Consider the following 26,074-nt stretch of genomic DNA (forward strand, 5'->3'; position numbering starts at 1 on the left):
AAAATAATAAATAAATAAACTCACTCCTGATAACTCTTGGCGACTTACAGAAATAAAACCCCAATACAAACCCCAATAAACTTCCTCCAACAACAATCAAACCAAACACTTGATCGGCTCCATATCACCTCGGGGGTTCCCAGGCCCACTGGCTAAACGCAGATTGTTGGGGGTAAGATGCTGACTCTGTAAACAGCTTAGAGAGGGCTGTGAAGCACTGAAGCGGTATATAAGTCTAAGTGCTATTGCTCTCTCACTTCCTTAAAATCTCCTGACACGGAGTCCTAACTTTGCTTGCACAACACACTGACACACAAACAAACCTCTTACATTTTAATCCAGCATACTGTGCTGACTCTGCAGGATCCAGTCTGGGTCGGTCACTGGGATCAGAGGTTTAGTCTTCTGAGCTTTCGGACTTATATGGTTATAAATCAAGGGCTATTTGTAAAGCTGTATGTCCAGGGAATTAGTGAACTTCAAATCAACGCGAGATTTGCAGGGTGGAAGAAACGTAACGTAGGCTTTGGAGCCTGTCCAGGAGAGAAAGTCAACTGGCAGGATTCAAGAGGAGAGCCTTCACTGTCATGGTCTTCCTCACCCAACATCATCCCGTTCCCCAAAATCAGGCTGTCTTCATCACTGCTGGTCTTCCCCAAGGCTTTCAAGATGTGGTTGTTCCACCATGTATGGGGATCTGGAGGTGTACAGGTAACGGGTGAAATTCAGCAGGTTATGACAGGTTCTGGAGAACTGGTAGCGGAAATTTTGAGTAGTTCAGAGAACCGGCAAATACCACCTCTGGCTGGCCCCAGACTGGGGTGGGAATGAAGATTTTGCAATATCCCTTCCCCCAGGAGTGGGGACAGAATGGGGATTCTGCAGTAGCCTTCCCCTGGAGTGGGGTGGGAATGGAGATTTTGCAATATTCCCCTGGAATGGGGTGGGAATGGAGATTTTACAGTATCCTTCCCCTAGAGTGGGGTGAGAATGGAGATTTTGCAATATTCTTCCCTTGGAATGGGGCGGGAATGGAGATTTTACAGTATCCTTCCCCTAGAGTGGGGTGAGAATGGAGATTTTGCAGTATTCTTCCCCTGGAATGGGGTGGGAATGGAGATTTTGCAGCATCCTTCCCCTAGAGTGGGGTGGGAATGGAGATTTTGCAGTATCCTTCCCCTGGAGTGGGGTGGGAATGGAGATTTTGCAGTATCCTTCTCCTGCCACGCCCACCAAGCCATACCCACAGAACCGGTAGTAAAAAAAATTTGAAACCCACCACTGGGCCAAATACAACCCTAATGCGGCCCTCAATGAAATCGAGTTTGACACCCCTGCTCTACATTTTTTTAATATCCTGGAGACCAAAATTGGATGCAACATTCCAAGTGTGGTAGGCTGAAAGATGTAATAGAATAGCCCAAACGTGCATGTGGGGTTGGTGCTTAGTAAAAATAGTACATTTGAAGCTGTGTATGGGACTACCCAAAAAAGAGACAACAGTATTTAGGGAAGAAAAGGAACAAAAAAAAGAAAGAAAAAGAGGATAAGATGAATGGCATTTATCATGTCACAGAGACCCACAGTTTGCTAATTAAAGATGTTAGAACACGGAAGCAGCCAAGGATCACTGGCTTTTAATGAGCGTGGTGTAGATGATTTAGCTCTAATTTTCTGCTTAATAAGGCTGGTTTAAAAAGTAATTTTGTTGGGATGTGATTCTCCGAAACCTGTTCATTATCAACGTTGGGGTTTCACTTCGGCACTTCGGGAAATGTTGTGTTTAATTAATATTGCGTTGCAGAGTAGACCCGCTGACAGATGAGGGGCAAAATTGATGAAGAACTTTCAAGGACATCGGCTTCATTAAGCGGCTTCATTATACAGCCCTGAATAAGTAGCTAAATATGTCTTTGGGAGGGATAATGTGTCCCTTTTCAAGTCAAAGAGGGTTGTATTGTTGTTGATAAAGAAAATTGAAAGCCAGTTTGGTCTAGTGCTTAAGGCTCCAGGCTAGAAAACAGGAGGCAGCGAGTTCAAGTTCTGCCTTAACCGTGAAAGGCGGCTGGGTGACTTTGGACCAATCACCAAAAGACATTGAGTTCTTGTCCCGCCTTAGCCATGAAAACTGTCTGGGTAACTATGGGCCAATCACCAAGATAGGGTGAGTTCTAGTCCCGCCTTAGCCATGAAAGCCAGTTGGGTGACTTTGGACCAATCACCAAAAGACATTGATTTCTTGTCCCGCCTTAGCCATGAAAACTGTCTGGGTAACTATGGGCCAATCACCAAGATAGGGTGAGTTCTAGTCCCGCCTTAACCATGAAAGCCAGTTGGGTGACTTTGGGCCAATCACTAGGAGACAGTAGTTCTAGTCCCACCTTAGTAGTATTTGAGTTTCATTTATTTATTTATTTATTAGTCCAATTTATATGCCACCCTTCTCCGTAGACTCAGAGCATCTTACAATGCATTATAGCAATAGCCTGAATACTTTTTTATGTATATACCTGCTTATTAGGGCTTTCGGCCCCCCCTAAGCAATTTTGTTCTATACAAAGCTGGCTTATTGCCTCCACAATCCGGGTCCTCAATTTACCTACCTCGAAAGGATGGAAGGCTGAGTCAACCTTGAGCCTGGTGACATTTGAACTCGCAGGCAGCTGGCAGCTAAGTGCTAGCACTTAACAGCACTTAGTCCGCTGCACCACCGAGGCTCTAGATGTATTCATCTTCAGGATCTGTTCTTCTAAAGAGCAGTCAGGGTTGATCTCCTCTAGGACTGACTGGTTTGATCACCTTGCAGTCCAAGGGACTCGCAGGAGGCTTCTCCAGCACCATATTTATTTATTTATTTTAATTTAATTCAACTTATATACCGCCCTTCTCCCCAGGGGGACTCAGGGCGGTGGACAGCCAAACTTAAAACACATATAGTACAAAAGTTTAAAAAAAACTAAAATAAATTAAATCATCGGCATTTCCAATTTAAAATCCCAGATCTGCAAAATCGAAAAGTTCCCAATTTAAAGCCCAGAATCAATAAAATCGAAAATTTAAAAACCCCATTAAAACCATTTAAGCTAGGCAAGCTTGTTGGAATAAATAAGTCTTCAGGGCCTTTCGGAAAGCGCGGAGGTCCGGGATCAGTCGTATTCCAGGAGGTAGCTCATTCCACAGGTTGGGTGCCCCCACAGAGAAGGCTCTCCCCCTGGGGGCCGCCAGCCGACATTGCTTGGCCGATGGCACCCTGAGGAGGCCCTCTCTGTGCGAGCGTACTGGCCGGTGGGAGGTTATCGGTAGCAGCAGGCGGTCTCGCAGGTATCCCGGCCCTATGGCATGGAGCGCTTTAAAGGTGAGAACCAACACCTTGAAGCGCACCCGGAAGACCACTGGGAGCCAGTGCAGCTCACGCAGAAGAGATGTTATGTGGGATCGCCCTGTGGCTCCCATAATCACCCGCACAGCTGCATTCTGGACCAGTTGGAGCCTCCGGGTGCACCTCAAGGGGAGCCCCATGTAGAGGCTACATACGTACGCATACCAGAATGCCAATGCAGGTGATCAAATATCAGAATAAGTCTAAAAGACTTTAAACTAAATTATTTAACCCATAAATAATAGGGTTGGATGGGACCTTGGAGGTCTTCTAATCAAGTAATTCAAAGAGCCTTGGTACTACAGTGGTTTAAAGCACCCTGTTATTAACACAGCTGCCTGCAATTTACTGCTGGTTCGAATCTCTCCAAGGCTCAAGGTTGACTCAGCCTTCCATCCTTTCTAAGGTAGGTGAAATGAGGACCCAGTTTGTGGGGGCAATAAGCTGACTTTGTATAAATATACAAAAGTATGAAGGCTATTGCTTAACGCACTGTAAGCCGCCCTGAGTCTCCGGAGAAGGGCGGCATATAAATCAAATTAAAAAAAAAAAAAAAGTAAGAGATTATGGTTGTCCAATCTCTTCTTAAACACCTCCAAGGATGGAGCACCCACAACTTCCAGAGGTAAGCTATTCTGTTGATTAATTGTTCTTACTGTCAGGAAATTTCTCCTAAATTCTAGGTTGGATTTCTCTTTAATGATCTTCTACCTGCTTGTCCTGTCCTTAGATGCTTTGGAGAACAGGTCAATTCCCTCTTCTCTATGACAGCCACTCAAGTACTGGAAAACTCCTAACGGGTCACTCCTAATCGTTTTCTTTCATTAGTTGGCTGCTAAAACTGCACAGTATTATAATATTCGAGGGTTTAAATCAGGGGTGAAATACTCCCGGTTCGGACCAGATCACCTGATCCGGTAGCGATGGAGGCGGGTGGTTCGGAGAACCGGTAGCAAAAATCCCTGCCCCCCCCCCATGCCCAGCTGAGCCGCACAATCATCAGAGGCTTTTTCTTTTAATTTTTAAAAGCTTTTTTTCTACAACCTCTTCGGCCGAAAAAATGCTTTTAAAAGTAAAAAAAAAAAAGCCTCTGATGATCGCACGGCTCAGCTGGGATTGTCAAAGGGATCGTCAGCTGATGATCCCAGCTGAGTTGCCTGATCGGCAGAGGTTTTTTTTCTTTTAAATGCCTCTGACGATCCCAGCTGAGTTGCTTGATCGGCAGAGGGTTTTTTTTTTAAAAAAAGGCCTCTGACAATCAGGCAACTCAGCTGGGATCGTCAGAGCCTTTTGAAAGCATTTTTTTACAACCTCTTCACCGAAGAGGTTGTAGAAAAAATGGTTTTAAAAGGAAAAAAAAATTGGCCATGCCCACCCAGTCACATTACCCCCCCACCCCCACCAAGCCACGCCCACAGAACCGGTAGTAACAAATTTTAGATTTCACCACTGGTTTAAATGTTCTTATTTGCTCTTCTGCTTCTGATGGGTGGGTTTTAAGAGGTCACTCCTCTTTGGAACCATCGTTTTACCATCACTGTTCTTTTCCATTCCTCCCACAAAGTAGGGATAGAATAAATTCTTGCCAGAGATGTAAACTGTCTGCAGACACATTTAAAATTAAGCCAAGGGAAGGATTAGTAGGCAGTTGTGAATCAGCGACATATTATGGCTACACCATATTTCACAATTAAATCTTCTTATCTTGACGCCTTTGAGCCATTTCATTATTTTTATTTATTTATTTGAAGACTCTGTATGGACATTGTGACTCCAAGCTGCATATAATGGACAAGCCAAAAAAAAACCCCAACAAAAGAAGATAAATAATCTCTGTTAAACTCAAAACAGACATTAATATGGAATCAGTAACTAATGGTGTACAGTGGGTAGGGGAGTTTAAAGATAGGAGCATCTATAATTACTGTAGTTATAGGTATAATTAGAAAATTATAACTAAAAAACAGTATTATAGTCTCTTAGCAGCTTAGAGATTGATAGTCCTAAATTATACAGGTAGTCCTTAATCTAGGACCACAATTGGATCACAATTTCCTTTGCTAAGCAAGGCAAGAGCTAAATGAGTCGTGTCCAATTGTGCAACCTTTTTTGCCATTGTTAAGTGAAAAAAGTAGAACGACTTGCCTCCAAAAGTTGTGGATGCTCCATCATTGGAGGTTTCTGAGAAAAGATTGGACAATCATTTGTCCGGAATGGTATATAAGGCAGTGATGGCTAACCTTTTCTGGACCAAGTACCTAAAGCACATGAATGCACGCTTGCACGCCTGAACCCCCAAAATGCAATGCACACGCAGCCCTGTGCATGCATTGCATACCCTATGCATGCACACGTGGTCCCCCATGGCTTGTGTGCCCACAGAGAGGGCGCTGTGTGCCATAGGTTCGCCATCACTGATACAGGTTCACCATTACTGGTATAGGGGTGGACTAGAAGACCTCCAAAGTGCCTTTCAAATCTGTTATTCTGTTACTCTGAATCACTGCAACTCGGGTGAAATCCAGCAGGTTCTGACAGGTTCTGGAGAACTGGTAGCGGAAATTTTGAGTAGTTTGGAGAACCGGCAAATACCACCTCTGACTGGCCCCAGAGTTGGGTGGGAATGGAGATTTTGCAATATCCTTCCCCCTGGAGTGGGGTGGGAATGGAGATTTTGCAGTATCCTTCCCCTGCCATGCCCACCAAGTCACACCACCCCCACCAAGCCACGCCCACAGAACCGGTAGTAAAAAAAACTGGATTTTACCACTGCTGCAACTGTTAAGTAAATCACACAATTGTTAATTGAATGCAGTTTCCTCCATTGACTTTGCTTGTTGGAAGCCAGCGTGGAAGGTCACAAATGGTGATCATATGACCCTGGGACAATGTAAGTGTCATAAATACATGCCAGTTGTAAAATGCCCTAACTCTGATTACATCATTGTGAGGATGCTACCATGGTTGTACGTGTAAGGACCAGTCATATCGTAAGTAGCTATTTTCAGTGCTGTTGTAACTTCGAAGGATCACTAAAGGAATGGTTGTAAGTCAAGACCAACTGTTTGCTTAGCAATCCATCAGTTAAGTAGGTTTGTTGGTGTATTTTAGAGTTACTCCCACCTTTGAGCATCTGCAATTAGATTCTGGTTTAGTTTGAGCTACATTAAGATGTGTAGTTGAATAAGATTGTTTCTTCTTAACTTCTTACAAAGTTGGCAATGCCTCATCTTACTGTGTAGAAGAGAAAAAGAAAGAAAAGAAAGAAAGAAAGAAAGAAAGAAAGAAAGAAAGAAAGAAAGAAAGAAAGAAAGAAGAGGAAGGAAGGAAGAGAGGGAGGGAGGAGGGGGAGGGAGGGAAGTAAAGAAACAAAGAAAAAGAAGGGAGGAAAGAAAGAAAGGGAGGGGGAGGGAGGGAGGGAAGTAAAGAAAGAAAGAGAAAGAAAGAAAGAAAAAGAAGGGAGGAAAGAAAGAAAGAAAGAGGGGATGAGGGAAGGAAAGAAAGAAAGACAGACAAAAAGAAAAAGAGAAGGGAGGAAAGAAAGAAAGAAAGGGGAGGGAAGTAAAGAAAGAAAGGCAGACAGACAAAGAAAAGAAAGAAGGGAGGGAGGGAGGGAGGAAAGAAAGAGAAAGGAAGGAAGGAAGGAATTAGGCATGGTCAAGGAGGGAGGAAGGAAGGGCCACAGTCCGATCACTTCTCATCTAGAAAACGCGTTCCACAGTATTATTTTGATGGGTCTCAATCTTAAAACCAGTTCCTTTGGAAGGAACTCAAGTCAAAACAACCACCAAGGGTCTAAAATCTTATTCCCCAATCTGTTGCCCTTCAAATTTTCCACATTTAGCTGGAAAAATCTGCGAGCTGTTCACAAATACATCTAGAACAGGGGTGTCAAACTCAGTTTCATTTGAGGGCCACATCAGGATTGTGTTTGACCTTGGGGGCCAGGGTGGGCATGGCCAGCTCGACGTTACTCATGTCAGGGGTACGTGTGGCAGCCCGAATGCTCTGCCAATGAAAATGGGCTCCTGAGCTCCGTTTTCGGCTGCGGCGGCCTGCTGAAACCCTCTGCCAGCGGCCCTCCTGAGCTCCAATTTTGCTGACAGAGGCACCGCAGGCTGCTCCTTTGCTGTTTCCAGGGTGGCCCCACGGGCCAGATCTGGGCTGGATCCGGCCCCCAGGCGTTGAGTTTGACACCCTTGATCTAGAAGGCCCGAGGCTGAGAACGGTTCATTCATTCATTTTATTTATTTACTTAATCAAATTCCTATACCATCTTACCGCATTTGCAAGACTCTGGGCAGTTTAACAAAGGATTTAAATGTAAAAGCGAATAGCTGAACGAGTTGCTTGAAGAGAAAAAGCCATTATTATTTTCTTTTGTGGTGGATTCTATTTTTTTCTGATTTTGGGGTATCCCCGAGCAGACAAATATCATGCATGCATACAAATTCCATTAATATCAAGGAAAATGCTACTGGATATTCTTCTCCTCTCCCCCCACTTCCCTTCCCTGCAGAAGTTCCCATATGGAGTTTCTCAGAAGCAAATACTGTATATTATTAAAAATCATATTTTATGTTACCCACTGGACATAAAGATAATCAGAAAGCTATATCCATAAACAGAGGGTTATTCATAATCCCTTACATGGCATTTCAATTATCAGTTGATGATGATGGGACATTATGGATGGGGTTGTGATTAAATTTTCTTGTGTAATGACCCTAAGTAAATCTTTGCTATTTTCATTTTGTAGAGATTTAATATAGATCGCTGGCCGGTTGTTTGCAGTGAAGGGGGCCCTGTTTAATCCAAAACCACTCATTAAATTAGGCCCAGCAAAAAAAAAAAAAAAAAAAAAACCCAAAAAAACAACCTCTGATTGCACTGCCTGGCCTTGAGCGATGAACTTAACATATTAAATCTGTATTCCAGATGGATGTAAACATCTGTTTTCATTATGGTTATTGGTGTTAATCTCGAAACCTGACCTGCTTCTATTAAACATTATGCATATTAAATTTGGTACCAAAAGAAGGGGGCTAAAGTGAGTGGAAAGAGAGAATAACATCAGGATATTACGACTCTATAGAGAGTTTAACCTGTTCTTTATGGTAAAGGTAAAGATTCCTCTCGCACATATGTGCTAGTCATTCCTGACTCTAGGGGGAGGTGCTCATCTCCGTTTCAAAGCCGAAGAGCCAGCGCTGTCCGAAGACGTCTCCGTGGTCATGTGGCCGGCATGATTCAACGCCAAAGGCGCACGGAACGCTGTTACCTTCCCACCAAAGGTGCTCCCTATTTTTCTACTTGCATTTTTTACGTGCTTTCAAACTGCTAGGTTGGCAGAAGCTGGGACAAGTAACGGGAGCTCACCCCATTATGCGGCACTAGGGATTCGAACCGCTGAACTGCCGACCTTTTGATCGACAAGCTCAGCGTCTTAGCCACTGAGCTACCGTGTCCCTGAAACCTGTTCTTAGGATCTTCCAAAATTTCATGAAAAGCATTCCACGTATCAGCACAGCGATTATTATTTCTTCAGCCCTATGCAATAAAAAAACAGGTAGAGGAGATGTAAAAAAAACAGGGAACGGGTTCAATTTCCAGTTAGATTAGGGATCCTGGTATTACAGGTATTCCTTAATTTACAACCATTTGTTTAGTGACCATTTCAAGTTACAATATCCCTGAAAAAAGTGATTTACCAGGGGTGGGATTCAGCCGGTTCGGACCAGTTCGGGCGAACCAGATGCTAATTTTACATCTGGTTCGCCGAACTGGTAGTTGCAAGGACTGGCTGGCCCCGCCCATCCCTCCCCTCCCCTCCTCTGAGTCTCCATGCGACCCGTTTTGGATGCCAGGTAAGTGCAGGGCCCACGTGGAGGATCTGGGAGGGGGAAAAATGGGCTTCCTGGAAGTCCAGAAACAGGCCCATTTCCGGCCTCCGGAGCCCAGGGGAGGCTGTTTTTGCCCTCCCAGAGGTTCGAGGAAAGCCTCCAGAGCCTGGGGAGGGCGAAAAACAGGCCTACCGGAAGTCTGGAGCCCAGGAGAGGCCGTTTTCTCCCTCCCAAAGGCTCGAAGAAAGCCTCCGGAGCCTGGGGAGGGCGAAAAACAGGCCTACCGGAAGTCTGGAGCCCAGGAGAGGCCGTTTTCGGCCTCCCAGAGGCTCAAAGAAAGCCTCCGGAGCCTGGGGAGGGTGAAAACGCCCCCCTCCCCGCTGTGGTGCAGGAGGCCAAGTAGGCCATACCCACCACGGCCACGCCCATCCAGCAACCGGGCAGAGAACCAGTTGGTAAAATTTTTGAATCCCAACCCTGCTTAGAGCTTTTTTTTTCACACTTAACAACCATTGCAGCATCCCCATGGTCACATGATCAAAATCCAGAGGCTTGCTAACTGGCTCGTATTTATGACAGTTGCAGTGTTCTGGGGTCATGTGATCAACTTTTGCAACCGTCTGACAAACAAAGTCAATGGGGAAGGCAGAGGGTTTTTAATTTAATTTTATTTAGTTAGTTACAAAATTTATACAGGTACTCCCCGCCTTACAACAGTTCGTTCAGCGACTGTTCAAGTTACAATGGCGCTGGAAAATGTGACTTATGACCATTTTTCACAGTTAACGACCTTTGCAGCATCTCCATGATCCTGTGACCAAAATTCAGATGCTTGGCAACTGGTTCATACTTATGACGGTTACGGTGTCCCAAGGTCACGTGATTCCCTTTTGCAACCTTCTGACGAGCAAAGTTAATGGGGAAGCCAGATTCACTTAACAACTGTGTAGCTAACTTGTCAACTGCAGTGATTCACCTAACAATTGTGGCAAGGAAGGTCATAAAATGGGGCAAAACTCAACAAATGTCTCACATAACAACTGTAAATTTATGTTCAATTCTGGTTGTAAGTCGAGGACTTTCCTTTCACTACAAACGGAGTTGAGAGTCTTTCTTTCCTAAAGAGCCAAATCGGGGCAGGTGTGACACAAAGTCTCACAGGCTGATGCTGGGATAATGCCCATTTTACAGACAGTGGTTAAGTTAAGTTAATTGGCTGAGTGGCTAAGACGCTGAGCTTGTCGATCAGAAAGCTCGGCAGTTCGGCGGTTCGAATCCCTAGTACAGGTCTCCTGCGTGAGCAGGGGGTTGGACTAGATGACCTCCAAGGTCCCTTCCAACTCTGTTACTGAATGTCCAACAGTTGTTGTGCCCAGAGGTACTTCCCTGTTACATGGAGCTCACACGGGCTTCTCAAAGAGAAGTGGGAGAGAAATACTCGGGTGAGTAATTAAGATGGCAGTCCCTGCAAGAGAAGCAGTTCCATGCATTATAGAAAGAAGCTAATTAACATCTGAGTGCCATCAGGTTGTTTAAAAACTTTTCAATGCCCAGATCAGCACAACGGGGCCACCGCACAGCTGGAGTTGCTTCTGCTTTGGTGAGAACAGTGTGACAGCACACTCTTGTTTGCAGGAGGCCGTTGCAGCCATCAGCATCTACCGTTTCTAATGCATAAACAAGTTGAGAGAATGGGAAAAACAAAAGGGAAAGATTGGTGACAGCCACTACATAAGAACTGGTCCCATCGTTTCCGTGGATTGACGTTCCCTATAGTAGTCTATTTGGAAAGCCAATGAATTTTTAACAACGCGTAAACCAAACTCACTCTGATGGCAATTACATTCGATTCCCCCAGAAAGGAGCAAAGAATTGTTACAGCTAATCTTCGACTGGCAAACATAGTTGAGCCAGGGGTGAAATCCAGCAGGTTCTGACAGTTTCTGGAGAACCGGTAGCGGAAATTTTGAGTAGTTCGGAGAACCGGTAGCGGAAATTTTGAGTAGTTCGGAGAATCGGTAGCGGAAATTTTGAGTAGTTCGGAGAATTGGTAGCGGAAATTTTGAGTAGTTTGGAGAACCGGCAAATGCCACCTCTGTCTGGCCCCAGAGTGGGGTGGGAATGGGGATTTTGCAGTATCCTTCTACTGCCACGGCCACCAAGCCACACCACGGCCACCAAGCCACGCCCACAGAACCAGTAGTAAAAAAATTTGAATTTCACCACTGAGTTGAGCCCAAAATTTCCACCGCTAACCAAGATAGTTCTGAAGTGACTTTGCAACCCCTCTTGCCACAGTTTTACAACCTTTCTTGCCACCGTTGTTAAATGAACCACTGCTGTTGTTAAGGTAGTAACAGGGCTGTTAAGGGAATCTGGCTTCTCCATGGACGTGGCTTGTCAGAAGGTTGCCAAAAGGGGATCACATGACCCCCGGGACACTGCAACCGACATAAGTACATGTCAGTTGCCGAGCGTCTGAATTTTGATCACATGACCATGGGGATGCTGCAATGGTCGTAAGTGTGAAAAACCATAATAAATCACTTCTTTTCAGTGCCGTTATAATGTTGAACGGTCCCTAAACAGATGAGTGTAAGTCGAGAACTACCTCTAAAGCTATTTGTCCAGCTTGAATCAGCAAGAGATTTGCAGGGTGAGAAAAACAAATTTTGCTCTTATCAGGAGAGAAGGTCATCTAGGAGGACCCAGAAGGAGAGCCTTTTCTGTCATGGTGCTCACCCTGTTGAACATCGTCCTCTTTGAGATCAGATTGGGTCCATCACTACTACTGGTTTTCTACAATGCTTTAAAGATGAGGTTGAACCACCAGACACAAGGACCTGGAGGTATATGGGTAGTCCTCAATTTACAACCATAATTGATTTTATGACCTGTTTTGCCCTGCAGTTGTCATGTGGTCATTAAGAAAACCCAACTTCCCATAGCATTTTTATACGACCTGGTTTAACTCTGTGCCACCAGGACACTACCCAGCTTCCTAGGTAATTTTATTAAATAAGATTGTATCTATTTTGCTTATATAGTACCTTCTCTTCCCTGTACGGTCAATAAAGTTAAACAAACTTCTGCCTAATTGTTTTTTAAACATTTTTTTTTTTAATGAGCTGGCAGAAAGGGAGCTAATGGAGGTAAAACCCGGGTCTACATGATTCCAATTTTTGGCCTAAGATTGGAAGTCTGAATTTCCGCTGCGTGCTTCCGTAGAACAGGTGGCATCAGAAAAATAAAAGGTGAAAGATGAGTGTTTAGATGGGTTTTTCCCTCCTATTTAAATCCCCATTTTTAAAAGAAAATATATTGCTGGCACGGTACATCGGCTAAGATGTTGTGGTTATTGGACTTTCTTACTTATATGAGCTTGGTTGGTTGTTTGCAGACATTTCATTACCCAACTAGGTAAGATCATCAGTACTAGAGGAGTGGCACTGATATGTTACCTAGTTGGGTCATGAAACATCTGCAAGAAAACAACCAAGCTCAGAGAGCACCAAGGACCCCACAGTCCTCCTCCTCCCTCCCTCCCCTTCCTCTTCCCCCACCTCCTCCTTCTCCTAGTACCTACCATATTTTTTGGAGTATGAGATGCACCTTTTTCCCCCCTAAAAGGGGGTAAAAATTTAGGTGCATCTTATACACCAAATGTAGCCCTGCCCACCCACTGGCCCCCACCCTTTGGCCTCTGCCTCCCAGCAGTTACCTCCTTGCAGCAACCAGCAAGAAGAAACAGCTCCTTTCAGCTTCAGCACAGCCTAATTAGCACAAGTTAATCAGATCTGCCTCCCGACTCTCAGCTGTTTTGCTCTCAGCTGTTTTGTGCGGGCCTCTGCTGCTTGCTGCAAGGAGGTAAATTGCTGGAGCAGATTTTTTTTTTCTTGTGCTAATCAAGCTATGCTGAAAACGAAAATGAAAGTAAAGCAGGCTGTTTGCTGCAATGAGGCAAAATTGCTGGGAGGCAGAGGCAGATTTCTTTTTCTTGTTTTCCTCGCCAAAAAAGTTCGGTGCATCTTATAGTCCGGTGCGTCTTATACTCTGAAAAATACGGTAGTTGGGTCATGACACATCTGCAAGAAAACAACCCAGCTCAGAGAGCACCAAGAATCCCACAATTTCACCCTGAGCAACAAATATTCTCTTCTATTGGCACTCTTGTTTATAAGATGATTGATGTTGAACAACTTTGTGCAATTACTAAACCAAATAGGTGGTGTAAGTACACATGGGGAAATGTTCACTAATCAAGCACCATTATGCACATCAACTTCAATTACATAAGTAAGAAAAAATCAACAGACATTACATTCTTCATTAGCTGCCTAAGATTTCAAATAAGAACTAAAGGACCAATACACATTTCCCCACTCTTATCATAGCAAGCTGTCTGTATAGTCTGGAGTTTAATCTTGCAAAGGACAGAGTTTGCCTGAGCACGCAAAGCCAATCTTTGGATGGTTCCCCCCTGGTTTGCCAGAACAAGCCAGATGAACAGAAGGAGTTTGATAAAGTTTCTCCACAGTTCTTTAACTCCAGGAATGGATGTCCAACCTTGGCAGACTCTATTCCACCTTCATAATTAAATATCTCCCCAAAGTCGCTAACAGTTCTTGTGAACAGCTGGATACTACGAGACTTAACAAAGGTTTCTTTCATCATCAACATTCAGATTCCTGCATGAATTTTCATGGGACTTTTTAGCACATGCAAAGCACATACGAAGAGCCAGTTTGGTCTAGTGCAGGGGTGTTAAATGCACGTCGTCACGGCAGTGTCATGTGACGTATGAGGACTTTTTTCCCCCTTTGCTAAACCGGACGTGGCTGTTGTGGCTCCGTTACCGGAGCCTGTTTTCATCGTCAGGAGAGGACTCCGAGAGTGAAGGGGAGGAGTTGGCAAGGCCTCCCTCTCCAGGACCCTCCTCTCTGGCAATGCCTTCGGTGTCCGCCGAAGAGCAAGAGATAGGGCCGGGGCCAAGCACATCCACACAGCCACAGGTAGACAGTGATGAGGGTAATGAGTCTTGGCTGGACCCACGCCAGCGTCGCAGAGATAAGCGCGCGCAACAGAAGAAAGGGCGTGCCCGAGATTAGGCTGAGTCACTGGACCACACCCCACAGGGTATAAAAGGGAGCGTGGTGGCCAGTCAAACCTTGTGACGAACAAAGCTGAAAGCTTCCACGCCATTCTGCATTGCCAGACTTTTGCTTTAAGACTGAATTATCTCTGGACTTGATTGTAATTATTGAGCTGCTTTCTTTTGATGTATCAGAAGTGGGGAGAAGTTATCTCTCCTCTTTGTAAATAATAAACTCTTGGCAGGCAGCCACTAGGTTGTTGCCAAGTTCCGTTATCATAAGGAAAAGGATTTTGCCGGCTGGTTTGGTCTTTAACTCGTGAACGTCTGTTGGTGTGTGTGTGGGGGGGGGGTTGGGGACAGAACAGTGGCCATGGCCAGCATGTGATGCATCCGGCCCACGAGCCAGGTGTTTGACAGCCCTGGTCTAGTGGTTAAGGTACCAAGCTAGAAAGTGGGAGACTGTGAGTTCTAGTTCCATCATAGCCATGAAAGATGGCTGGGTGACCTTGGACCAATCACCAGGAGTCTATGGGTTCTAGTCCCTCCTTAGGGATGAAAGCCGGTTGGATGACTCTGAGCCAATCAAGAGGAGACATTGGGTTCTAGTCCCACCTTAGGCAGGAAAGCTGGCTGGGTGACTTTGGGCCAGTGCTCTCTCGGCCCAACCCACCTCACAGGATCGTTGTTATAGGGAAAATAGGAGGAGGAAGGAGCATTAGTTATGTACATCCCACTCCTGAGCTACTTATAAAGGTGGGATTTGAAAAAATGAATAAGGAAACATGTGTCCCACCTTCAGCTTGGAGCAGTCATAGCGCAGTGATTAGAATGCAGTGTTGCAGGCTAACTCTGCCCACAGCCAGGAGTTCAATCCTGACCAGCTCAAGATCGACTCAGCCTTCCATCTTTCCGAGGTCGCTCAAATGAGGACCCAGACTGTTGAGGGCAATATGCAAATAATGCCTCTACATTTTAAAACCGCCCAGATTTTGCTGTAAAGAACTATGGAGTAGTATCTAAGTGCTAGTGCTTTTCCTGACTGGATTCAGATAATCTCATTAGCCAAACTCTAAACATTGCCTTCCTATAGTTAATATATTAGCCAGTAACAAATGCTTATCAAATTGTTGTCTGTTCCTCACTATTGGTGACTCAAGAGACAATTCAAGAAATTGTAACGATTGAAATATTTTTAATTGCATGGTTGGAGTCTGTAAAAGGACAAGTTCTAAAAATATAAATAAGATTAATTAGGGAAAACTGCTATATAGGTAATTTATTATTAAGATATTGGAGTGTATTACTTGGAATAAGGTTTCAGAAAATGTATGGCATAAAATGTACTGGTTTATTATTTTGATATTAAATGAATGATTGTAATATTAGGAATTATGTTAAATGAGATTTTAAGTTTAAGGGGTTTCGTATAGAGATGAAGGGAAAAATGAAATTTGATGAAGATTAGAGCTAGGATGAATGGGCAATACGGATTCAAAAAAAGGGAAAAGAAGGGGAAATATTATGGCAAAAGGGAATATATAAATTGCATTGAAAAATTGTTTAAATTTATGATCCGGCCAATACTCTGTTCAGAAAAAAAAAACATTGTTTGTGTGTTTGTCTGTGTGTTAAAAAAATTAAAAAAAAACTTTTTATTAAAAAAAAGAGACACTTGCGCACGGAATGTTTTTGACCAATGGGAAGCCATGTTTGTTGTGTCTGAAAGAGCAGGGATTAAATTGATCTTTGTCTGGAGAAGCAACAAAGAGGAAGCTGTCAGTCATAAGTGTCTGTCCAAAGACACCATCGTTACTACCCTGCCGGCAAAAATGGATTGGTGAAAAGGTTTTAATTGGACGTTAAGCGCTTACGCGGCTCCAGAGTTTGCAAACTTGAAGCTGTCAGGTGTAAATCAAATGCATCCGGATGATGTATCTCCCCTGGCTGTGGCATTTGGAGAGTGTAGCATCCTCAGCCAGCGGATGAGATGGCACTGTCAAGTCAATGCCACGTCCGTCCTTCCAGCGAAGGTGCTTAGCATCCCACTAACGTCTTTCATTATTGTGATGGATAGAGCCTCCCGTATCATGCTTTGCAGTGCCTGATGTCCGTGGAAACTGCAGTAAATTATCTTGCCTTCCAGCTCCCAAAGTGTTCTGCCCCAGCTACAGACCCCAAAGAACGCAGCACACACAAAGTCTGTACAAACCTTAGTTTACTAAATTAAATAAGGTTTTTTTCCAAACAAAGGCTGTTAATTAACTTTCTTAACAGCCTACAAAAATCCAAAGAATAAATAACCTTAATCTTACTATGATTGGCAGAAAGCCAAGAAGCAATTTGCAAAGAACGAAGATCAAGGCACAAAGGAGAGTGAACAAGTTGTTCCCTGCAAATTGCTTCAGTTGGCGTTCCTCCTTAAATAGGCTAAGGGAGTGGCCAATTAGCCCCAAGTCTTACTCTCAAGGAGACCTCCTCCTGAGGAGCCACTCCTGCCTTTTGGCAGCTCTGCACGTCCGTGCATTGAGAAGAGGCTCCTCCTCTTCTTCCTCTTCACTTAAGGGAGCTTCTGGAGGTTCTGAAGGCCCTGGCTGAATCCCCACCTCTGGCACCACATCTTCTCCAGCCTCCTCATTGTCCAATTCGAGTGCCAGCTGCACAGGCTGCTGGCGCAGCACCATACCAGCCTCCTCGCTGTCCGAATCAGCTACTAGCTGCACAGGCCGTATACAGGCCACAACACAAAGGTGCTTTTTCAGGAGGGCAACTGGACTTCCTTGTTTTTCTTTTGGAGCTTCTTGGATGAGAAGCGAAACGTCTTCGAAGAAGAAAAAAAACAGGAAGTCCAGTTGCCTTCTGAAAAAAAGCACCTTTGGAACAACCTGGATGACTGAGAATCTCTACAGACTTTTAGCTATACAATTTGGGATGAACATCCTTGGAATGCTGTGGGAGTAGGAATGGATTTACAGAGGAAAAAATTGCAGAATGCAGGAACCAGGAGCATCACTCAGGTGACCCTGAAGACACAGAGAAACCTCCAAATGCAGTTGATAAGTTAGTAACAGTGGTGGGTTGCCCCCGGTTCGGACCGGTTCTATAGAACAGGTAGTAAAACCGGTGGGAGGCTCCGCCCACCGACCTCAACGTCATCAGGAAGCTTCTGCGCATGTGGCCCCATTGCAAACTGGTAGTAAAGGTAAGTAGAACCCACCCCTGGTTAGTAACCCTGTTGTTCAGTAAATCTAGCTTCCCCATTGACTTGGCTTGTCTGAAGGTTGCAAAAGGGGATCACATGACTTCGGGACACAGCAACGGTCGTAAAAATGAACCAGTTGCCAAGCATCTGAATTTGGATCTCATGAATATGGGGGGGGGCTGCAAAGGTCATAACTGTGAAAAGCAGTCATAAGTCTCTTTTTTCGGTGCTGTTGTAACTTTGAACAATCACTAAATGAACGGTTGTAAGTCGAGGACCTCCTGTATTCTCTCCCTAGCAATAAACCTGCTATTCAAATCTTACTCCAGTGGTGGGTTGCCCCCAGTTCGGACCGGTTTGCAAGGGAGGCCTCACCCACCATCCCGGATGTCGTCATCAGCAATCTGTGCATGTGATCCCATTGCGAACCGGTAGTAAAGGTAAGTAGAACCTACTCCTGCCTTACTCCCTTCTTGTTCTGGCCCGGCGGCAGCAGAGATGGCAGCAGGGTCGGACAGTGAGGAGGTTGTGGAGGAACGTGGGCCAGTCCTGGGGGCTGGGGAAAGCTCGGATGAAGGCTCTGTGTCGGAGGCAGAGAGGGAGATAGATAGCAGTGAGGCAGAGGAAGAGCTGGAGCCTGTTCCCAGGGTGCGCATGCCAGAAGACAAGAACAACTCAGAAAGCAGGGTCAACTTGGGAGTAAAGCCACACCTTGGAGGTAATTGGCCCCTCTCATAGGAAACAAAAGAGGAGCGAATGGGGAGGCAGCTTTTGCAGGAAACAATTTGTTCCGTGACTCTTGAGAGACTCTGTGCCAAGTTTTGCCTTGTACTGCATTTGGAAATTAGTTACCTGGCAGCCTTCAAAGCGAGATGTGTTTATAAATATTAAGGTGACCAATTGTCCTCCTTTAGGGAGGACAGTCCTTCTTTTGTAAGGTTTGTCCTCTCTCGAAAAGTGTCCTCCTACATATCTTCCTTTTCGATATTTGAAGACTAATCTGTAAATCTCCGTATTCGATCGATGCCGATCCGATCCGTTGCGTGTGATGTGACATAATTGTAATTGATATGATGATTCGTCAAGGCTCGGTACAGTGCGGTGAGACATGATTATGAGACGCATGTGCTCCACACAGGAGAATTGTTTTGAGTGAATGCGCCGCGCGCAAGAGTGCACCACGCGCAAGTGGCTTTGTTTACTTCTTACCGAAACATGACACGGCACACATGCACGTCTCATTGTAAAAAAGTTGGTCACCTTATAAATATTCCTTTGAAGAACTGTTCACAATTCACAGTCGTGTAAATAAAAGAGGTCTTGCCAGGACCAAGACTCTGCTTCCTGCTTTTTAAGCAGTGGTGGGTTGCTCCCGGTTTGCACCGGTTTGCAAGACCCGGTAGTAAAAATTTGTAGTAGTTCGGAGAACCAGTAATAACATTGGCCGGGCCCGGCCCGGTCACCGCTCGCTTATTCCGCCCACCTCATCAACGGCTTTTTTTTTTTTTTTACTTTTAAAAGCATTTTTTCTACAACCTCCTCGGCCAAAAAAAATGCTTTTAAAAGTAAAAAAAAAAAGCCTCTGATGATTGAGTGGCTCAGCTGGGATCGTCAGAGGCTTTTAAAAGCATTTTTTTCTGCAACCTCTTCGGCAAAGAGGTTGTAGGGGGAAAAAATGCCTTTAAAAGCCTCTGGCGATCCCAGCTGAGTTGCCTGATCGTCAGAGGCTTCTAAAAGCATTTTTTTCCTGTAACCTCTTAAGGTTGTAGAAAAAATGCTTTTAAAAGTAAAAAATAAAAAAGTTGGCCACGTCCACCCAGTCACATTATCCCCCCCCACAAGCCACGCCCACAAAATAAGCCACGCCACAGAACCGGTAGTAAAAAGTTTTAGAACCCACCCCTGTTTTTAAGGGAGCCTAGGTCAGAACACTTCTTAATACCTCCTAAAAGAAATGGCGTCTGAGATCACATATATTCGGCCGCCATCTTGACCTCTTTGACTTGGGCAGAAATTCCTGGTTCCGGCTATGAACAAAATGCTTTTCAACCAGCCCCTTTGGGGCTTGTAAGAGTGTGCCAAACTATACAGATATACTGATTCTATAAATCCCCCATTATTATCTTTTACTGGTGATAATAAATGTCCGTATTAATTAACTTAACGGTTTTAACTGCAGTAATGACTTCGCATTAAACAAGTGCATGTACCGGGCTCCCCGTCAAACCTCTAACAATAAAAAATTGGGCTGCAGTATTCTTCTTTTCTTTTCTTTTCTTTTTTTTAAACTTCCATCCCACAGAAGCAAAGCAAAGTGTCGGCTGTAAATTTCCACAGGCTTTGATCAAACAATTAATTGGACTCCCAACGACAACGCGAGTCATTCCAAAAACTGAAAAAGCAAGGGTCCGTTTGCAGAAATTTCCATCCGTTTTGCCAAAGCGCAGCGCAACCTCTCTCTATCTTTCGCTGCTCCGAATTGTTTAAGCCAAAAATATTTCGACCTCAGGCTGAATTCTTTTTTTCTTTTCTTGTAAAACAAAGTGAAGAGCAATGACGGGGTATATGTTTAAACAGATCAGCTGAAATTAAAGCAGAGGAAAGCTAATTATACTGGATGCTAATACAGAACTGTTACTTTTAGGGTGGATATCAATGGTGGGATTTCAAAAATTTTTACTACCAGTTCTGTGGGTGTGGCTTGGTGGGCATGGCATGGCTTGGAGGGTGTGGCAGGGGAAGGATACTGCAAATTCTCCATTCGCTCCCCACTCCAAGGGAAGGTTACTGCAAAATCCCCATTTCCTCCCAATCAGCTGGGATTTGGGAATGGGGGCGGGGCCAGTCAGAATTTTTTACTACCGGTTCTCCGAACTACTCAAAATGTCCACTACTGGTTCTCCAGAACTGGTCAGAACCTACTGAAACCCACCTCTGGTGGATATCTATTAAATTGTGCTATAATGTAACAGCTTTCTGGTTGGTTTGGGGTTTTTTGTCTAAAATTTGGGGTGTGATAGGAGCATTCACAAGGGATGTCAAAAAGGCAAGATGGTGGCCATGACTGCACAATAGAAGCCCCGTCTCCTTTTCCCAAGCAAAAAAGGGGCGGGCCATCGATTTCCCGGTGGCAGCTGCCATCTTGATTTTTTTTTTTTTTTATCCTCTCCCTTCCCTGCAGGTATTCCTAGTTCATGGACTTCCTTACCTACTATGTGACTGAAATCTTTCTTTGGGAACTTGCCCATATCTGTTTTGATTTTTTTTCTCAAAGATGGATGTTCTGTTGAATGAAACTGGAAAAGATGGAATTCTCTTGTTATCTAGCATGGGTGAAAAAAAGGGGGATTAATAATGCCTATATCCTTTTTTGTCAGAACAGAATTCAGTTAGCGGAGATGTTAGACCTCCATGAAGCAATGCAACCCACCAAATTTGATAGAAACGGATGCCAACATTTCAGAATACGATGGTTTTCCTATTAGAGTAGGTCCATCTTTTCTTAACTATGGAAGCTCCCAAGTTGAGATTGGGACTATTTATTTATTTATTTATTTATTTAATTGGATTTATATGCCGCCCTATCTCCACAGGACTCAGGGCGGCTCACAACAATAAACAAAACAAACAAACCGTTAAAAACAAAGTCCATGATAAAATTGACAATTTTTTTTTGTCAATTTCCACCACGGCGGAAGGAGCAAAGGTCGGGGGCCACCCGGAGCTCCAGAGGGAGTTGATTCCAAAGGGTGGGTGCGCCTACAGAGAAAGCTCTCTCCCTGGGGGTCGCCAGCCGACACTGTCTGGCTGACGGCACCCTGAGTAGGCCCTCCAATCATGGTGGTTGTTGTGGGGAAAATAGAAGAAGCAAGGAGTATTAGGTATATATACTTTGCAACCTTGAGTTATTTATAAAAATAATAAAGATGGGAAATATGTAAGCTGTTTGTTCAGATCAGATCAGATGTGGGTTTCAGCAGGTTCTGACCAGTTCTGGAGAACTGGTAGTGGAAATTTTGAGTAGTCCGGAGAACCAGTAGTAAAAATTCTGACTGGCCCTGCCCCCATCTATTCTCTGTCTCTGAGTCCAATCTGATCTGGAGGAAATGGGGATTTTGCAGTAACCTTCCCCTGGAGTGGGGAGGGAATGGAGATTTTACAATATCCTTCCCCTGCCATGCCCACTAAGCCATGCCACGCCCACCAAGCCACGCCCACAGAACCGGTAGTAAAAAAAATTTGAAACCCACCACTGGATCAGATGACATGTACTGGTATATCTTTCTCAAAACTCCCCAGTAACTCTTTGTAATTTGCTTTTTTATTCCATCTTTCCTGTAACTGATTCTATTTCATGCTCTGCTATACTAAGAGTGATAGTAATCTGTAGGGCTGATGGATCGGATCCTGTCAAACGGAAAGGGTCCAGTGACGTTGCACCAAACAAAGGATTTTGCACATTTGGAAAGAAAGACTATAATGAACATTATTGTGTAAAGAGAATATTGTTTTATACCTAAAGTCCAGAAGGGATACTTAGAGCAGGAGACCAGGAGAGATTTCCAGGTCTACATTCAAGCCCCCCTTAGACTGAGATTATTATTATTTATTTATTCATTCATTTGTCAAACATGTATAAGTTTACAGATATAAGTATAAAAATGATTATGAATACATGAAATGGATTCGAATAAATGGGTAAATAAATAAACAGTAGGACAGGGATGATGCTCTTATGCACACCCCTTAGAGACCTCTTAGGAATAGGGTGAGGTCAACAGTAGACAGTCTAAGGTTAAAGTTTTGGGGGTTTGGGGAAGAAACTACAGAGTCAGGTAGTGCATTCCAGGCATTGACCCCTCTGTTGCTGAAGTCGTATTTTCTGCAATCGAGTTTGGAGCGGTTTACCTTAAATTTGTATCTATTGTGTGCTCGTGTATTGTTGTGGTTGAAGCTGAAGTAGTCATTGACAGGTAGGATATTGTAGCAGATAATTTTGTGTACTACACTTAGGTCAGACCGAAGGCGGCATAGTTCTAAATTGTCTAATCCCAAGATGTCTAACAAGAACCTGATTAATTTTTCGCCTCCTTTAGAAATAAAGCTGAAAAGCAAGTTTATTTCGCTAGGCAGTCGTGATCTCTTCTAAGGATGTTTTATTTTTGGATAGCTGCAAGCCAGGTACTTTGTCTGGCAGTTTTATGTAAATATTTTTTAAGAGGCGCATTTGCCTGAGTTATCACCAGGCACTTTTCGATTGCTAATTGTTTAATCTGGGGGTAACGCTCAGCTTGTGTAAATCAAGGAGCTGCAACTCAGCAAGCTTGGAAGTCTGGAGGTAAACCAACACTTCGGCAGAGGAGACAAGAGACCTCGTCCCCAGGTTTTTTTTTCATTGTCCTTTTCTTGATCTCTTCTAGATTTTTCCACACTCCTGATGCCCTGCAGATACTGCTGAATTTTCTTCCCTGGAAATCTTCATTGGGTCTTCTAGACCTCCTCCCCCAGAATTGCTAAACGCTCAGATTTTCCAGGCAGTCCAGAAAATCTTCCCTGGATTTTCTAGACCCCGGATGCCCTACAGACACCCCAAAATTGTCATCCTGGATAATCCTTGCTAGATTTTCTAGACACCCTGGAATGTCTAGACCCTCAGATTTTCTAGACCACCTCTGGAAAAACGTCCCTGGATTTTCTAGACTCCTGGTGCTCTGCAGACACTGTAAAATTTTCTTCCCTTAAAATTTTTTTTAGATTTTTCTAGACTCCCAGCATTTCTAAACCCTCAGCTGTTCTACACAGACCCCAGAAAATCTTATCTAGAATTTCTAGATACCTGATGCCCTGGAGACAGTCCAGAAGTTTCTTCCCTGAAAATTTTGCCTAGATTTTCTAGACCGCCAGAATTTCTAGACCCCCATTCTCTAGATACCCCCCAGAAAATCTGCTCTAAATTATCTGGATACCCTAAAATTTCTAGATCCTCAGTTTTCTAGGCACACCCCCCCCCACACACAAAAAAAACCCTTCCCTAGACTTTCTAGATTCCTGGTACCCTGCAAACCAGAGGTGGGTTTCAGCAGGTTCTGACCAGTTCTGGAGAACCAGTAGCGGAAAGTTTGAGTAGTTCGGAGAACTGTTAGTAAAAATTCTGACTGGCCCCGCCCCCATCTATTCTCTGTGTCAACTTGCAAAGCTTTCAAGTTGCCATGAGCAGGAGGGAGGGAGAACTGAAGTGAATTCCATACATTCTTCCTGACCGCAATCAGAAGGAGGGTGTTAGGTTTCACAGCCAGCCAAAGTGGTTAATTGGAGAATGTGATTTATGACACGGCCAGAGAGGAGGGGAGAGACAGGGTCATAGGGGAACGTAAATCTACGTGGGATCAGTCCTGACTGCATCCGAGTATTGCCGGAAACTTGACACTCTGCTTCCCAAATCCCAGTTGATTGGGAGGAAATGGGGATTTTGCAGTAACCTTCCCCTAGAGTTGGGAGGGAATGGAGATTTTACAGTATCCTTCCCCTGGAGTGGGGTGGGAATGGAGATTTTACAGTATCCTTCCCCTGTCACACCCACCAAGCCACGCCTACCAAGCCATGCCATGTCACGCCCACCAAGCCACACCCACAGAACCGGTAGTAAACATTTTTGAAACCCACCACTGCTGCAAACACCATAAAATTTTCTTCCCTGAAGAAAATCTTTAGATTTTCTAAATCCCCAGAATTTCTAAACCCTGGGCACCAGGAATCTAGAAAATCGAGGGAAGGCTTTCTAGACGCACCCACACCCCAGAAGGCCTTCCCTAGATTTTCTAGACACCTGGTGCCCAGCAGACACCCCCAGAATTTTCTTCCCTGGTTGCCTGCCCCAGCCCACAACCCCCACACGCTCTTCTGGATTCCTTCTTGTCAGGCAGCTGGTTGCTAAGCCATGTTTCCTAGGAGCGCGTTGTCCTTCCCGAATTTTAGCATGCCCTCCAACCTCATCAATATTTAACAGCCCTTTCCCAAGAACATCAGAGCTTTCCTTTCAAGGCTTAAAAAAAGTGCAGATTTCCCAACTGAAACGATTATATTCCGGGGCTCCTCCTGCCCACTGAAAACGGGGATCCACGGCAGACAGTATTGATCAACGCTGGGTAGAATTGAAGAATGCTCAGTGACAGATGGGCATCGCCTTGAAAAACTTCGGCGTATGCAAATCTCCATACAAAAGAGTCCGGGATGTTTTTAATTTTGCACTCTTGCCTCGGGATATGTTTTGAAAATCCCCGTTTACCCAAAGTCCTTGGCTTTTTATCAGTCAAACGCCTTAAGCGCTATGCCAGCGTGGACATCTGGCCTCATACGGAGGCGGGAGGAAAGAAAAATCTTCATTTGCTAAAATATTTAGTGATGTGACATAGGTGTTTGCTGGGGGAAGGATATTGCCAGCGGCATATGTTGCAGCCTCAGCGAGAGGCGAGATCGATCTCTAAATACTGGTCACAGTTTAGGACCAGAAATACCAGGTAGTCCTCGACTTACAACGGTTCATTTAGTGACCGTTCGAAGATGCCACCGCACTGAAAAAAGTGACTTATGGCTGTTTTTTTTCTTTACACTTACAACCCAGGGGTGAAATCCAGCAGGTTCTGACAGGTTCTGGAGAACCGGTAGCAGAAATTTTGAACAGTTCGGAGAACCGGCAAATACCACCTCTGGCTGGCCCCAGAGTGGGGTGGGAATGGAGATTTTGCAATATCCTTCCCCCAGGAGTGGGGAGGGAATGGGGATTTTGCAGTATCCTTCCCCCTAGAGTGGGATGTGAATGGAGATTTTGCAGTATCCTTCCCCTGCCACGCCCACCAAGCCACACCACGCCCACCAAGCCACGCCCACAGAACCAGTAGTAAACAAAATTGGATTTCACCACTGTTAACAAGCTTTGCAGCATCCCCATGGTCATGTGATCAAAATTCAGACGCTTGGCCACTGACTCATATTTATGACGATTGCCGTGTCCCAGGGTCACGTGATCCCCTTTTGCGACCTTCTGGCAAGCAAAGCCAATGGGGTGAAGCCAGATTCACTTCACAACCGTGGTACTAACTAACTGAACAACCTCAGTGATTCACTTACCAACTGTGGCAAGAAAAGATGAGGCAAAATTCATTTAATAATCGTCTCACTTAACAACAGAAATTTTGGGCTCGATTGTGGTCGTAAATCGAGGAGTACCTGTATCATAAGCTCATTAATGAGCAAAGATGATCTATCTTCGTTTTCTTTTAAAAGGGGTCTCTAAACTTTTCTTTTTAAATAAAAAAAAATAAAAATTGGATGGATTGGACTAAAACCAGAATGAAATTTGCTTGTTATGATTGGAGACCCAACTGAGGTGGTTAATAAACCATGGTTTGTCTGAGTGTGTGATGTTGTGGCTGAGATTTCTTCAACTAATTGTGACAAAGGATAAAATCATCTTCCTGTTTCTTCAAAGTCCAACTTTGGCTTCCAAGAGTGTCACGGAGAAGACAGTGGCTTGCCCAGCTCTGATCTTTGTAGGCATA

The sequence above is a fragment of the Pantherophis guttatus genome, chromosome 3 (assembly GCF_059756535.1).
Source record: "Pantherophis guttatus breed Tessera chromosome 3, ASM5975653v1, whole genome shotgun sequence".
NCBI classification, from domain to species: Eukaryota; Metazoa; Chordata; class Lepidosauria; order Squamata; family Colubridae; genus Pantherophis; species Pantherophis guttatus.